Here is a 6,822-nt window from a genome sequence, read left to right as displayed (position 1 = left end):
ATATTAAAGTTTAATATTGGCACCTAACGTAAAGGGAAACATTTTAGGAATAAACTGCTACATTAGGCGAGGGTCACCAGAACAGAATAATTAAGAGTAGACAATGGCGATACCGACCGAACAAAATTCGTATTTCAGCCATTTATTCACGTTGCTGAAGTGATTTTACGTGATAAAAATCCAGTTCAGCATTTTGCATTTTTAGTGAACCATAAGAAGCGAATTTTTTTGATAAATAGGCAGTGTTATTGTGAATGCCAGGGTGAAACCTTCAGGCTAAGAAATCATGCATATGACTCACCTATAATTGTAACATTTTTCCTTCTACGATATTTATAAAATTAATTTTCCTTTGGCCTCACCTTATTCTCATTCGATGTGTTTTTTAATGTACCGCGGGTTGCATCAAGAGCACTTTCTTACCACCATAATGAAAAATCATCTCAGGCACGAGTAAGGCCAAAGGAAATGTTCGAAAATCCAATAACTAACACCGAAAAGAAAATGTGAAATTAAATGTAAATAACACCGAGAAGAAAAGTAAGATATAAGTAACTTTAGCGATTTTGAAAAAAAAACACATCGAATGAGGCATAAGATGAGGAAAATTTATTTTATAAATATCGTAGAATGGGAAAACTTTAAGTGCCAACGATATCAACTTCTTTTTATTTATTCCCACACCACCAATAATAGCACATACTGACTTTATACACAGAGGGTTTCAACAAATTTAACAATAACATGTGTATGAAAAACCATACCCTGGATAAGAACAAAACTATCCTGGCGGGAATCGAATCTGCGACCTCTTGTCTGGAAGGTGACGATATTACTCCGCCACCACCGAGGCTGGAATTCTCTTCTCAAAGACATTTTGAGAGCGTATTTTCATTTTTACTAGAAGTGAGAAAATTATTCTCAGAGCTACATACAGACATGCTGTTCTTACATTAGATGGAAAAATGACACTTCCTACGACAGTGAACTTATCCTCGCTGGCACAGATAACCTTATCCTCGAGAATGCTAACTATCCTAAACGCCACATCACGAGAATGGCCTTTAAGACTTTTGTTTGCTCTAGTGTTAGCATGAGAATTCCCATTGACTATTTTTGTTTGGTATGTCTCCACCTTCAGATTGGGTGCGGACAGATGCTCGTTTCCCCGGCCGCACCCAAGGGGAGTGTAGACACACAAAGGACGTGACCGCTCCCCCGCATTCGGAAGAAGAAGCATTATTCAAGACCTTAAGGTAGTTTGAGCGAAAAATCAATCATCATAGAATTCTATGATTTTTATCTCATTGTAAAGAAAAAGTCTTGATCTTTCCAGTGATATCATTATTTACACCCCTTACCGGGCTAAATTCAGAGATATTTGTGAGCAAAGAGAAGCTGATTTACATGGCATAGATAGGAGCCATGCGCTTTGGCGACAGAATTTATTTAAAAAGAATTATTTCCCGTTCATAGAAATCGACAAAAAACTAACTGAGTGTAGTAAACTTCATTTATGAATTTTTGGTTGCATTAAAATTATAGGTCACCGGTAGTATAATTAAAATATAAAAGAAAACCTTCTCGTCGAACAGGCATTTCCTGCAGAGGACCGGATGCCGGAAGATTCGGCTTGGCAACGCTGCTTTAGAATTAAACGTAAACAAACATGATCGCATACGACAGCATACAAGGAATAAGCATTACTGGATATAATTGATTGCGTAAGAGTTTAGTGTACTGACTTTCCATATTGTCGCAGTAAATTCCAAGTACAAAAATTACTTCGTGGTGGACATTGGGAAGTGAAATATGAGATTCGCGATTCCTAATACTATTTGGGTTTCTGTAAACTTCGAATAAAGAGATTTCTTATGTGTACGTAAATATTATTTGGCATGCTTTGGGAGGAAAGATATTACCGATTTTACGCATACTAAAGGTGTCTGCATATTTACTTTCACAAGTACGATTCTCCATCCGCATTAATGAACTTGCTATTTGTGGTGAAATCGAGTGGCTCAAACCATCTTTTAGGTATGAGCCGTGCGTGAAACCTATTGAACAACGTTAACAGGTAGTTATTGACAGGTACTTTTCATATTTAAGTCAACGCAGTCCGAACCTTACATAAACGAAAGGATAGGATTCAAAGCGAGATATTATGAGTGTAGTCATGCGTTTACACTTAAGTCAAACAACACATTTCGTTTATGGTAAAATTCTGTCGAATCATCTCCCTTTTGGAAATCAGAATTCATCCCACAATGCATAAAACCTACTAAATCTTGTTGCCTAAACCGAATTTGAGGAAACCTTTCGAAAAAATGAATGTAGAACCAGCCCTCCGAATATATTAACATTGGCCGACATCGATTTTAAATTACCTATCTTTTCTTCCACGTAATGCAAAATTACAAGATTGCTCTGTTGGAAAGTTCTTGCTCCAGTAACTGTAGATTTCCACGTCATGAATGCAGAGCTGACTACTAACCACGAAGCAATCAAATGAATCTAATCTTTAGATAGAACGTAACCGAAGTATAAATTAATCTTCCAATAATAGTCATATTGAGTCTAAAAGGAAGTGCATCTTGCCATTTACTTACAACAATCCCTTAGGAACAAGAAATTCACACCAAATGGACTTCTGCTTACATCATTACAGAGATACTAAAAGCTAAAGAATCGCAATATTGAGCTTCAACTACTAAAATCTCCATAACACTATTCTAAATGAAGCTTGCCATTCACCTTTATGCCTACTGCAATACCCCCTTACCTTTAGTTAAACTGGATACAATTTCAATATTCTGCTTTCATCTCAAGGCCCTATTCTGGAAATGTATGCACATAGCTACCAACTTAGGGTTTGTAGGAAGGAATCAGACAAAAAAATGATATATTACTACACTTCTGGTATGCATATTTCTTATTAATACATAACAAAAATTACAAAATATTTACAGAAAAGCACTCTACAATGTTACATAAATGCAGCAATACACATTTCAGTTTCACTCAGTGTTGGCTAAGAACATAAAAAGGAGAGCCAGGGCTCCCAAGAGACATTAAATTGGCTACTATATACTTTGTTTGTTTGTATATGAGGTATTTCTCTGCTGTCTTATCACTCTAACTTGCTTGTGATAATGTTCCCTCATATTTCCAACATAGTAGTGGGATTTTTTCCTTAAAATCAGTGTTAAAAAAATACACTTCAGGCATTCACAGTAAATTTTGAAGAAATGGGCAGAGGCTAGTCTTAAAAAGAAACATTTCTTTGCTAGCATTCAACACTGCATATGCCCCACTCCAGCAGAATAGAAGAAAAAATGAAGGCTACAGTAAGGAGGCAAGTTACAGTCCCTGTGAACCAACTTTGGTTGTTCCCGAAGTCATTGTAAGAGCAAAAGATATAATACGAAAGGGAATATGTTACCAATGTTAGCTATGTAAGCTGATCTTGATTGTGATTAACTTCAGGAGCCAATAGCATTTTACATGGAGACCACCAGATTTGCCTTAACCTTATTTCTACATAATATGGAAAAGCTGGTGGACATTTTCAGGTTAATTTTATATATAAAGATATTTATATACATAGAGTGGAACACAATGTCCTTCAGTAATTAGATGGCAATTAGTTAAACAGTACTTAAAAATAACTTTCACCGATGCAAATATAATAAAATCCTTGCTACCCTTGTAACAACAATCCCTTGGGAGGGACAGCATAATTTTCTTGCCAATCAAGGTGCGCAAAGAAATTGATCAGCCCTATTGACAAAATCCCACTAACAATACAGGAGGGAGTTTCTAAAGAGTCATTCTCACTCAAAGGCGTTGACGCATTAACCAGTATACAAGATAATCACCCAAAAGAAAAAATGGAAAAATTGCCCAATATTATGTCACGCAAACCTTTAGACCCTTGCAGCAAACCTGAATATACTAGTTAAAATACTCAGGAGACACCTGTTACCACAAGCCAGAGGACGTGGGGAGAATCTTAAAGAAGCTAAAAAATCTCTAATAGACTTTACAGTATGACCATTTCTACTATGTACATTTACAACCATGCTATACATAAGGCATAAGATAATTTATCAGTCTACTCTTTAAGTTTTCTCAACTCCTCAAAATATTTACTAATAGCCTCAATAGACTTGTGAAACTCTATTCTCCTTTGGATGGTAACATGGGGCTTACCATTGATACTCTCTCACATGTGTACTTAATCTTATTCCCTCAGTTCCACATTTACTGAGCCAGCTGTAGCCACCACCAGTATTTCCACCAGCTTCTCCATATTAATGCCAGCTGTAGCCATTTGGGAAATCATTAAGCTTGAAATAACACTCCACAGGGTTTGTAACATTGCCACCTTCTGTGTCTTCTACACATTGCACAGATAGTGCTGCATACATATTACGCAAGTAATTTTTTGGAGTGGTAATCAATGACAGACCCATGCCCTGTAAATGTAAAAAGAAAGACATTTTAACTGTTAACATAATAAAGAGGAACAATTTATACATAATTTATTTCCCAGAAAATATGATGGAATTTACCAGGTTTACTGTCATATGATTACCCATTGCCTTTCTTCTGCCATCCATAATCATAAGAGGCAATGATATCTACCTCAGCTCCATCATTGCATTGCATAGGAGACTCTTCACTGGGAGTCATGCCACTGAAATAAATTATGTACACTGAATGAGGGGCCACATATTAATTAGCCAATGCACTGCACTTAGATTTCTGTGACTGGGTGGAATTAAAACTAAGGAATAGAAATAGTATGATAACATTGGAGGTAATCTACCGCTTAACTTATGATATTCTTGATTCAACATTAGGGAGGACATTGTATATGTGTCAGACACTTATACCCTGTCATTGGTTAATGTGACACAAATACATTTTGCCACTTTGGAACTCATTAGCATAACAAAAACATTAATCAGTATGTATAATGAAGTCTTACTAAAATTATAAATTGCAATATTTCCACTGAGTTTTATTATGACAAAACGCATTTCATTGCTACAAACAACATTATCAAGTGTTGTTGTCATAATAAAACTCAGTGGAAATGTTGCAATGTCTTTTAAATTGTACTAATATTAAAAACTTCCACCATATTGTGCCCAACATCATACCAGATATAGTGAAGTAGGTTGTAATTATGATAAATGTAGGAAAGCAACTACAATCAGGACAGAACCATCAAGAACAACAGGGAGATGATGTCGATGGATAGGAACATTTTCCTGCAATATTATTTCCACTAGTAAAATATGATTATATGCAATTCTTTTAGAAATATAAGTTCAATGTGATCATTAACATTCACTCAATGCAACATTAGGAATTTGAAATGAATAAGGGTTTGCAAATAGTATGTCCAGCCTTGACTTTTAAAAAATTAACGACAGAGAAAACATTTCTTCACATTGCATAAAAAAATAAGTTGAGAGAGAAGGATGAGCATAATAAGTGGAAAGGGTATGGCCACGGAAACAAAGCTGATTGAATTATAACTAATACTCCTCTTCTGGCAAGCACATGCAAATAGCTGTTAGAGGAGACAGGTAATCCCTTTAAGAAATCAAGAAAAGTTATTGATCCACGAAAAATATTGAAAGTCTTAGATAAATAAGTAGCATGTAAAATTATGGCATAGAATAATAGTTGCAACACTGAGCACACCAGTAAAAGGGCTGTGCTGAGTACTTTACCTCTTTAAGAAACAATGACTAAGGAATGATAATCAAGGAGAAATTAGATTGTCTTCAATTGCTGAATAAATACTTAAGATAAGTATACTGTAGTTGAAAATATATGTTAGATAGACTTCTAATCCTATGACCTGATAACAGATCACCATAATTAATCAACTTATAATCCACATTAACACAATCCAGCAGTTATTGATTTTCTATGTTAAAAACAGTAAATCTGTGGTAATTCTCTGGTTCTAAATATCAAACACTTTATATAGCTCACATCACCAAATTCCAGTCAACAGTCACTTAATCAATTATGGTTTCATCCAAAGGAACCAATAACAAATTACATTGAAGGACAATAAAAAATTAAATGAAACTTAATTTAAAATTACACTTGAACAAAGTAATCATCAAAAAAATTAAAGCCTCTGCATTTACTAAATTTTAGTTTATATATTGGACCTACTACTGGTAATGTTCATGGAATGCAATGTACATGGAAATAAAAAGCACACCGACTGAATATTTCCAAGAGATATGAAAGAACGTAATGCAACCACAAAGCACATTAAAAAAAATGAATTAACATTCACATTGGGTTTCGGGGGACCAATAACGCTACTACTTATAGTCTCATTTTTTTACTGATGCGGTGAAACTTACTGTGTTAAGGCCAAAGTGAGAAGCTTCTCCACCTCCACAGCTTCCGTACTCGATTGCATCTTCAACCTTTGACCCCACAGATCGCTCCTACCTTTTCCAAGTGGAATTGGCGACAGACGGAATAATTAGGGTTGCCAAAACCCGATTCATTTGCTCATTCCCAACACATGACAGGACGCACACTATAAATTAAACAAAAATTTATTTTCAGCTAATAACATACTTCCATTCTTAAATTCGCAATGAGGTATTTACTAGAACACTTACCTATATTATATTCACTGAACGTTCGAGAAGAACTCTTCTGTCCCTTCGTAAATTCCTTCTTCCGCACAAACCGCCCCGCTTTACTAGTGGATGGCTTCATCGTTGAAGCAGAGAAGGCTGAAAAACTGGCATATTTCACTAAAAAGTTAGAGAA

At 35.4% G+C, this 6,822-nt stretch overlaps 1 long non-coding RNA gene across 2 annotated transcripts; it reads right to left on the bottom strand.

Annotated features, from left to right (window-relative positions):
- Nucleotides 1–2,914: 2,914 nt before the first annotated feature.
- On the bottom strand, nucleotides 2,915–6,607 carry LOC124171500. Of its 2 annotated transcripts, XR_006867764.1 has the most exons (3): nucleotides 6,402–6,607; nucleotides 4,575–4,699; nucleotides 2,915–4,478 (listed from the first exon to the last, which is right to left on the bottom strand). It is a non-coding gene; the product is annotated as an uncharacterized LOC124171500 (long non-coding RNA). The 2 variants fall into 2 exon arrangements; XR_006867763.1 differs by lacking the exon at nucleotides 6,402–6,607 and having other exon boundaries at nucleotides 4,575–5,057.
- Nucleotides 6,608–6,822: the final 215 nt, after the last annotated feature.

Source organism: Ischnura elegans, chromosome X (genome assembly GCF_921293095.1).
Source record: "Ischnura elegans chromosome X, ioIscEleg1.1, whole genome shotgun sequence".
Taxonomy (NCBI): Eukaryota; Metazoa; Arthropoda; class Insecta; order Odonata; family Coenagrionidae; genus Ischnura; species Ischnura elegans.
Note: the sequence above shows the minus strand (reverse complement) of the source record. Positions and strands in the feature narration are given on the sequence as shown.